Raw genomic sequence first — 10,734 nt, 5'->3', positions numbered from 1 at the left:
GGCCCGACCGCGTCCCTGGCAACCGGCCGCAACTCCAACAACGCGTGGCTCGCACAACAGAAGGAGGGGGTGAGTGCGCAAGGGGGGACCTGGCTACACACTCTTTCTCGATTATGAAGTAATTTTTCTCCTGGGGATTTAGTTTCCTACTTAAATAAAGGATGGGGTGCTCCTCACCTTAAGACTCCTGGGAGAGTACAGCCCCTAACCCTACCTCAGATGCATCGGTTTGGACTAAGAACTCTTTAGAAAAGTCAGGTATGACCAACACTGGTTTGGCACAGACAGCTTCTTCAGGCTTCTAAAGGCCTGTTCGGTTTCGGGGGACCACTTTACCATTAGCGGCCCTCTTGCTTTTGTGAGGTCGGTTGGTGGGGTTGCCTTAGTTGCAAAATTGGGAATAAACCTTCTATAGTAGCCAATTAATCCCAAAAAGGTCCTTACTTGTTTTTTTTGTCACTGGCCTTGGCCAATTTTGTATTGCCTCTACTTTGAGTGTTTGGGGTTTGAGTAAATCTCTGCCAATAGAATACTCCAGATACTTGGCCTCCTCCAGACCAATAGTGCATTTAGCGGGGTTAGCAGTTAGTCTAGCAGACAGAACTGCGTCAAGCACAGCTTGGACCTTTGGAAGGTGGGATTGCCAATCTTCACTATGGATTACCACATCATCCAGGTAGGCGGCAGCATAACGAGCATGTGGTTTAAAAATTTGATCCATCATTCTTTGGAATGGGGCAGGAGCTCCATGTAAGCCAAAAGGCAGCACCCTATGCTGAAAGAGGCCGTCTGGGGTTGAGAAGGCTGTCTTTTCTTTTGCCCTTTCTGTGAGGGGAACCTGCCAGTACCCTTTTGTTAGGTCTAGGGTTGTGAGATATCTGGCTTTGCCCAGTCTCTCTACCAGTTCATCAACCCTGGGCATAGGATAAGTATCAAATTTTGACACAGCGTTTAGTTTACGGTAGTCATTGCAAAACCTTGTTGTACCGTCTGGCTTTGGGACTAAAACTATAGGGCTGTTCCACCCACTTTGGGATTCCTCAATTATGCCTAGTTTTAGCATTTTTTTAACCTCTAAACTTATAGCCTCTCTTTTGGCCTCTGGGATTCGGTACGGTTTAAGGTTAACTCGGACCCCCGGTTCAGAGACTAGTGAATTGGATAATTTAGATCAGACCAAAAACGTCTTCAGAGTATCTGTCCTCATCCAGATTATTTTCCCTATATATATATATATATACAGTGCATGCACTGAGAAAAAATCACGCTGACACCACGTTCAGTATGATAATGTCTGACTTTATTCCTACAGAGCCTGCGTTCATATACAGGGGCTATAGGGGAGGGGGTTTGTATGCAAAAGAGCTAGACAGCTCAATGATTCTTTGTTAGGTCTCGTCCTTGTATGGTCTTGTTGTTATGATTTATGGTCTTGTTTTTGTAGTTTTTGAACATATCAGCATTGGAATGGAATTCCTGGGTGCCATCTTCCATACTTGATGGGAGGGGTAGCTGTGGTAGCCATTTTGAGTAAGGAATCATAGCAAGGTACACATTTCAGATGAAGAAATAGGCATTTTATCCAATCCACCACACTAGGTCATGTTCAATTATGCTAGTTCTACCTGGCTGTGTAGAGAAGACTTCTTTGTTGCTTCTCACTAAATTCTGGACCTCTCGTTTCTGATGAATGGACAGGGTTTCAGCTATGCTAACCTCTGGGTCAGTTTCTTGATTCTCTGACGGACCTGGGGGTACTAGGGTTAACAAGACATCTCTATCTTTCCAGGGCTTAAGTAGGTTTACATTGTAAATTTTCTCAGGTTTCCTCCTACCTGGCTGTCTCACCTTGTAATTAAATTCTCCCACTCTTTCCAAGACCTCATATGGCCCATGCCACTTAGCAAGGAATTTACTCTCTACGGTGGGAACCAGAACTAGCACTCTATCGCCTGGAAAAAAAATTCTGACCCTAGCACCCTTATTATACATATTCCTCTGTGCCTCTTGAGTTTTTACATGTGTTCCCTCACTATAGGTAGGACTGCAGCTATGCGGTCCTGCATCTGATCAACATGCTCTATTACACTTCTTTACAGGGTAACCTCGTGTTCCCAAGTTTCTTTGGCTATATCCAGTAAGCCCCTTGGGTGTCGGCCATACAATAGTTCAAACAGGGAGAAGCCTGTGGATGATTGGGGAACCTCCCTAATGGCATATAACAGGTAGGGTAACAAACAATCCCAGTTTTTCCCATCCTTATCGACCGCCCGGCGTAACATGCTTTTTAAGGTTTTATTGAATCGTTCCACTAAACCATCTGTTTGTGGATGATATCAAACAAGGAGAGGAAGAACCCCTATATTGGGAGCACACAAAGGCTAATGATACTGATGTGAGAGTAAAGTATTAAGAACCTGATAAAGACACGAATGTGCTGAAGTATACTGTATGTATAATGGATTAGGGTAAAAACAACTTTATTGGGAGAAATCCTCAAATAAAATATAATGTCTCTATAAATAAATCCTATATAAATGGCGAATTAAAACACGGTGGAGGTGGGGTGGATCAAAAGGATATAGTAATCCAATGTAGCTACAGGCTATCAAGGTATCCTTAAATAGGGATAGGTAAGTATGTGCCAACTGATGGTCAAAACCACATGCAAAGTTATGAACTAGCTAGTGTAATCCAGTGCTGCGAGTCCAACAAATTGGCAGGTAAGGGATCACTGCCTAGATGTTTCTGACAACATCTTTTGCCCGGAGCCCTCCCTGCAATATAGGGTAGCTGAATGCTGTTCATATCATAGCTGGCTCTAAAGTTTATAAGCACAATACATATGGTAAATCTATGAAAAACCAGTGCTGCGAGTCTAACAGATGGGCAGCATAGATCTCTACCCAGGTGTTTGTAGACAATGACTTGTGCCCAGTATCATTGCCCTCACAACTATAAACAGATGACAGGCTATCTGGTGAAAATATACATTCCGAAGGCTAATATATGATACTTGAGAAATAAGTAAGTGGTAAATGTGTCCAGTCCCCACACAATATATCAACAGCAATCTGATAAATTACAGTATATAAATCAATGTCCAGTGTTCAATGCTCTCATGGATATGAGTAAATGACAGGCCCATAAGATACACAATTGTACACACTCTAAAACCCAATTATATATGATAATGGGACTAGAGAGATCAGTGTTACTGATGTCCAGTTACCACGCAAAGTAACAACAGTGAGCAGTAGCTGCCAAAGACATAAACTCCATGCGTCATGGGGTAGTGTACTGAAAACAACTTTAACCCGACATGGCTAGAACACAAAGCAACCTAAGCATGTTTCTGGCACACAACAAAACTGTATATCCTTTGATAGCCTATACAGTGGCGACACGTTTTATTTTAATTCGGCTAGTTCCGCAAGCCAGGAGGTTTCCCGGCTTGCGAAACAAATCCCCTCGGCGTGCCACGCGTCACCGATGCGCGGTCACGCGTCATCGGGTGCCTGCGCCCCATGCGCGCGTGCCCAGGGCTCCCCGAGGGAGCCCTGGTGTCCCGCAATGTGGGGGATGGCGGTGGGGGGTTCTGGGGGACCCGGCGGACCCGGAGAGGGGAGGGGGAAGCCCCGATCGGAGGACCGCTCCTCCGAGGCTTCGGCGCACGCACGGGACACCCCGGCGCGCGCCCGGTTTCTGTCGCGGCCGAGACCGGGGAAGTGTTTAAATAAACTCGGCCGCGACAGTACATCACCCCCCTATGCACACCATACAGAGTGTGGAAGTCTGTGAACCGTGTACTTCTCGGCGTCGGAGACAGTGAGTACCCGGAAGTGACGAACCCGGAAGTCTCAGGAGACGTCACCAATGACGTCACTACGTCCCTAGTTGCCGACGATCGTTTCGCTGACACGGCTTCTTCGTTTGTGGATGATAGACTGAGGTTTTGAGATGCTTGATTTTTAGGAGTTTACATAACTCTTTTGTTACTTGGGACCTAAATGGTGTTCCCTGGTCAGTTAAGATATCTTTAGAAATTCCAACCCGGGTAAACAGGACTATTAACTCTTTTGCTATGTTTCTAGCAGGGGTGCTAAGTAGGGGAATTGCCTCCGGATATCGGGTGGCATAATCTAATATTACCAATATATGCTGATGTCCCCTAGCAGACTTTATTAGGGGTCCTACTAGATCCATAGCAATCCGGTCAAATGGTACATCTATTATGGGAACGGGTACCAATGGGCTACGATACGCTTCGAACGGGGCGGTGATCTGACATTCTGGGCATGAGGAGCAATAATTTGTAATTTCTGCCAGAACCCCAGGCCAATAGAAGCTTCGGAGAACTTTTTCTTTTGTCTTTTCCACCCCTAGGTGTTCCCCAATGGGTGACTATGTGCGAGGTGTAATACTACATTACGGAATGTCCGTGGTACCAACAATTGTTTAGTTATAATGGATTTCCTTTTATCAACCCGACATACTAGGTCATTCTCTACCTCGAAGTAGGGGTAGGCAAGTGACCTATCTGGTTGGCCCGGAGTACTATTCTGGTCCCGTATATTCCCCCTCGCTTCTGCTAATGTGGGGTCTTCCCACTGGGCCTTCTTAAAACTCCCAGGACTGACCTCTAGGTCAGCGAAGGTCTTATCCTGTTCTTGGGTGGTAAGCGCCTGTTCAACATCTTGATTTGGGGTATTCCCTACCAAGGTGGCCATGGGAAAGGGGATTTTACAGCACTCTTCCTCTTTCCCCTTTTTATTTGGGCCCTCGTCAACCTCCATTTCTGAAAAAGGGAAAGGATTTGTTTCTTCTGTTACTTCTTTATGGTCAGTTAAAGAACTCTGGGCGCTATTCTGAGAGGAGGACCACATTTTAAGAAAATGGGGAAAGTCGGTCCCTATTAACACATCATGTGCAGTTTGGGTACTATACCCACTTTGAAATCTATAGAACAAAACTCTGTTTCAATAAGAACATCAACAGTGGAATATTAGTGATTATCCCCATGTATACAACAAATTGCCACTATTTGTGAACTGTTTTCCTGTTTTTTCCCAATAGGCAACAGGTATTCGGACACTAGTGTAACCATACTCCCAGAGTCAAGTAGTGCCAGAACCCTCTTACCATTTACCTTTACAAATGCCCAGAGATGGTTATTCAAGGGGTCCTCTGGGCTAGGGCCCATACATTGGGACCACAACGAATAAGGTTCAATGCTGTTGCATTGCATTGGTTCAGCATTTAGTGGGCAGACTTTCGCGGTGTGACCTCTCTCATTACAATTTACACATTTAGGTACATAGTCTGTGTCCCACTTAGAGCCCTTTTTCGGCTCCCCATGTTGGCTGTTGCCCTTAGTATGTGAGCCACTGTTGCTGGTGCTGTGTGAAGGCGTCATCGCTCTTCAGTCCCCCTTAACCCTGGTACCCTTTTACCGTCTCTGGAAGAGTCCTGGAACCTTGGGTAGTGGGGATGCTCCATGACTGTGGGTTGCAGGTGCTCTTCTGCTGCATTGTACCATTCTACAAGGGCCACCAGCTCATCTGCATTGTGGGGGTCACTCTGACTGACCCAACTGTGTAGGGCAGAGGGAAGTTTCCTCTAGAACTGGTCCATGACCAACCGTTCCATGATGTGGCTTGCTGCGCTGATCTCGGTTTGTAGCCACTTCCGAGCAAGGTGGATGAGGTCATACATCTGGCTTTATCCAACGTGAAGGACCATGTGTGGAACCTATGGGCGCGAACAGCCATGGTTACGCCGAGGCGGGCGAGGATCTCGAACTTCAATTTTGCATAGACGTTAGCTTCGGCTGGCTCTAGATCAAAGTAAGCCTTCTGGGGTTCGCCGCTTAAGAAGGGTGTAATTAGACTGGCCCACTCAGCTTCTGGCCAACCCTCTCTCTGTGCTGTGAGTTCAAAAGTGAGAAGATAGGTTTCAACATATCCGAGGGCACAATCTTCTGAAGGTAGTGGCTTACCCTGATCATTTTCGGTCCTTGGGCTGCATCTGCCAGTGAAGTCTTAACGATAGTCTCTCTCAGGATCTGGAGTTCCTGCTGTAAGCCCTGGGCGAACCGTTGTTGCTCATCTCTCAGCAAGCGGTTTGTCTCTTGCTGGGTTGCAAATGCGTTTTGCAGTTCTGTTAGCAGCTGTTGCTGGATTGCATTCGTCTGTTGCTGGTTTGCATTTGTCTGCTGCTGGTTTGCATTCACGCTTTGCAGGGCTGAATTCGCCATTTGCTGGGTTTCATTCGTCTCTTTCTGGGCAGCGACATTGCGTACAAACGCAGTCACCACGTCATCCATCTTGTTCGGGGGGAAGAAAAAGAGAAAAAAAAAAACTTTTTTTTTTTTTTTAAAGTTCTTTTACCTGCAGACCTTTTAGTGTTCTGCCCGCATTCTCCACCATATGTGACAAACGGCTTACTCCGGGGCTCCACCGTCTGTCCAGGACTGTTAGAACACGGTCTTTTAGGGTAGGTTAAATGGCAAGGCGTAATATGCTGTTCCTTTAAACAGGCTACTGCCTGGTTTATTCAGTCCCAGGCACTGAGATTGCCACACTGCATACACAAGAAACACAAACAAAACAAAAGCCTGCTTACCTGAGCAATAACTTAACTGAGGTTTTTCCTGACTAGGATTGGGCGGATTATCCATTCCAATAAACAAAAATAAGGAACTTTTCAATTTGATAAAGGTACAGAATGATTTAACCTGTTTGGGGAGAGGCTTTTCCCCTATCTACTTCCAGCAGCCTCCCTGCCTCCAGTCTCTTTGGGAGAGGGAGAGGAACCAGGAAATCAGCCTTAAATACCTGATTTCTAAATAACAGGACAGGTGACAGAAATCAGGCAACAGACAAATTCTGGTCTGGATCCCTCATCCCTCAGTTCCAGCACTTGCAAAACGGTGGGGTGTAGTGCATGCTTTCTGAGGCTGCACTTTTCAGCCTTAACAGGATAGAAACTGTTCAGTATCCTGGGAGCCCTATACATGGAATTTATTACCATCCCCTGGTTTCTGTCACAATATATATACTGTATGCTCATTTGCATGACTTAGACAGGTGTGCAACCCCTGTCTTTCACCATTTTCACCCAGCACACAGTGCTTCCACTGCAGCAAGGGATTCTGGGATATAACATGCAAAGGAGCAAACAGTGCCACCTTTGCTTCAAAACCATATAACATTGTCCCCCATTTGCTATATGTTTTACTGTGGAGGGTTTTTGTCACCTTTTTTTACCCACCAACTAAATGTTGTGAAACCTACCCTAAGCTTCAGTCTTTAGGTGGGTTTACTGGCTATGCATTTTAACCCAGGTTGTGCACAAAGCTGTAAAATTCAGCAAGCATAAGCTTACAGGGGACAATGTTTTATGGTTTTGAAGCAAAAGGTGCCACTGTGTGCTAATTTGCATGTAATTTCCCAGACTCCCTTGCTGCAGTGGAAGTGCTTTGTGCTGGGCGATAATGGTGAAAGACAGGGGTTGCAGATCTGTCTTAGACATGCAAATGAGCATACAGTAATATTTCCATTTGCTATATAAATATATATGTATATACACTAGACTGTGGTATATATATATACCTACACACAAACATATCCATGAGATACCTGGGAAAAGTTCATTTTAATGTGCACATGGAATCTTTCTTTGCAACGTGATTCATGAACATAAAAAGGCCTTTTTTTATGGTTTGTGAACTAAGGCAAAAATGTCACGTACAGTGCCTCTACAGAATACTGTCATTCATTCACTAGCTCTACATCCAAAAACCTACTCCATTTTCCTCCTTTATTTTTTTACTACATGAAAACAAAGACCAACATAGCTATCCACCTTTCTAGCTCTGCAGTATATCTAGCATTCTCCTAATATTTGACTAGTAATTTGGCATGGTAGGAACAATCCTTGCAAAAAATATATGTATATGTAGAAAGGTCCTACGTTTCCCACTCTTGCCTCCAGTGAGCACAGGGACTCCCACTGCACAGCAGTGAGTACCGGTGGGGCGATCGCATTGCCGATGGCTCCTGTAGCAAGGCACCGCCATCTTGCGCATAGCCACACATGCGCAGCAGTGCCAGGAGTTGCGGCGGCCATGGATGATATCGCGCATGCGTAGTGCAAGCGCGTGAAACGGGGCGAATAAGATAAAGGCTCTGAGCAGGGACTACAAGTTCCATAAGCCTCAGTAACAGTCACCATACTATGGCAGCCAATAGGGCTCAAGGGTTCACTGAAGAGGGGAAGTAGGAAGCTGACAGTGGAGCACGAGTGTCAGTAGGTGCCAGGAGAGGATAGGAGAAGGAGGTGCAGAGAGGAAAGTACTCTGCATTAGGCCATAACCCCCTAGGCCCCAGTTAAGACCCTGAGTAACGTCCAGCTTGTGGTTGCTGTAGGAACAGCCCTTTTAGGTAGGGACCTTGCCTTTAGTATTCAGTGACATTCAGGGACAAGCTGCTGAAGCTGAGTAACCTGATATTCCTAGTCTGGGACCAGACTTTTGGGCTGCCATCAAGCCAATCTCTTCTGCAGAGTTCCGGATCTCGCTGAGCACCTCTTGGATCGGCGCATCCTTTTTGAAGTAGTCAGCATGTCCGGGTGATGGAGCGCCTGGCAGGTATTTCATAAGTGCACCAACATACCGGTACCTTACAGGCGCTGATCACACCTTTGGGGTGGGTTCTTTGGGGACACTCAGGGGTTAAGTGACCAAGGGACTGGGTCGGTACATTGGACACGGTGTGGGGATACCCGGTGGTGGATCAATGCTTATACTGAGGGAAAGGACTATAGTTAACCGTGTTGATTATTATTTGTGTGTATTATACGTAACACCTGCAGTAAAGGTTATCAAGTTAATCTAAGAGCTGTTGTTACTGTTTCCATTCTGGGGTTATCTCATAGTATTGGGATCCTGGACAGGTGGAGGCGCTGCCAATTAATATATTCATTGCCCCACGCTCCGAGTGGCGGAGGCTCAGATATCTGTGAGCCAACAGGTATACGCAGCACTAGTAGACCCATCTTGGTAAAAGGCAAAGAGGGCTAAATATACTGTATATAGTAGAAAGTCCAGAGCACACTCAAAATAAAAAAGTAATAATTTATTATCAATAAGTCATCAGGCAATCAACTTGCTCCAGAGCAATGTACGTTTCAGACCACACAGTCTTTTCTAAAGCTCTCAAGATCACTTGTGAGTACATTCACGAGTCTTAGACTGGTCTGCAATACTGCCTTTCACCATTATCATCTACAGCCACGGCCCCTTTTATTCTCCAACATCACCGCATTTTTCCGGGATTATTTTCAGAATGCCACGCACTTCACCGTGTTCATGCCGCATTCTGACCGCATTCTGACCGCATTCATGTTGCATTCACAGCCGCGGTTGGTACGCGGTTGATGTGTTTATTGATAATGGTTCGGATTTAATTGGTTGCAATTTTTCGCGTGTCCGCCAGATGGCAGATATTCATGAATTGTAATGCGCATGCGCTTCAGTAATTTGTCGACTTGCAGGTGTTTCGTTTAATACCACAGTGGTCTCTTGTAATTTGGCCTTGGGACTGAAGGAAGAGGTTACAATGATGTATCAATTTAGGCTTTTCATATTAAAGAAAGACAAGCACCAATCTCTGGTCTGGTTATTGTCCAGAGATTCCCGTCATGAGTGTACAAGTGCAGCCCGTGTTCCAAAAATCCGACAGAACGTACGCTTATTTAATATGGGCTGCGATTAATGCAACAGATGATAAGATGGCAACAGTTGTTCACATTTATCAGTATTTTATCGAAAACTATGAATTTTACAAATTTTCGCCAGATCCTCATGTGTGGAAGCGTGCAATAAGGAAAAAGTTATGTAGCGATCCATGTTTTTTTCGTATTGATCCCGAATTTATTGGAGGGTATTGGTGTGTATCACCGGGTTTTTCCTGTATCTATGATCATGCAGACGGCAAAAGGCAAAAGGTCGTGTTAAAACCAACTAAGAAACGTCAGTCGCTGGCAAGCATGGCGCCAGCACCAGTGGCGCTGGGCCCCAAGTAACACCAAATATAGGATCACCAATGTAAAGGATATAAAGCAGCCTGATGGAAGTAGATGTCCACTAGAGCTCTCCTCGTGTTGGCGGTCAGATCATGTAGACAAAAAAAATTCAAAAACAACCATAGTGTAATACAGTATGACATAAACACAATTGACACCACTAACAAACACTAAAACTAACATATGCTGAGACAAACAATTGACTGAAAAGTAAAAAAGGCTTTTAATATAATAACTGATAGTTCAGTACAACTAAAAATACACAATGTGAGAAGTCCCTAAAGTATCCTGTAGCTAGCTGAAATGCCCGCTCACCGGAGCCCAGCTGGTAACAGGCAGTGGATAATCGGAGAGTATCCCCTCTCATTTGAAACCGGTATGGCTCCTGCCCATCTCCTGGGTGTCTGCCACGTGCAATTATCCAGCTGCCGGGGAGTAGGTGGATGTAACAGCTGTCTCAGCTTCACATTGGCAGAACCATCCGTCTACGCTCTTTTCCTCCATCCTCCGTGTTGTGGACATGCACAGAAGCGCTCGGCGTCGCAGGACATCCACCGCCGTAACACCAGCTCCTCGCGGTGAAGGGAGGAGCTAAATTGTGTGGCTTTCTTAATGCAGTTCATAAAAATAAAAAAAAGTACAATCTGT

Source organism: Ascaphus truei, chromosome 1 (assembly GCF_040206685.1).
Source record: "Ascaphus truei isolate aAscTru1 chromosome 1, aAscTru1.hap1, whole genome shotgun sequence".
Taxonomy (NCBI): domain Eukaryota; kingdom Metazoa; phylum Chordata; class Amphibia; order Anura; family Ascaphidae; genus Ascaphus; species Ascaphus truei.
Note: the sequence above shows the minus strand (reverse complement) of the source record.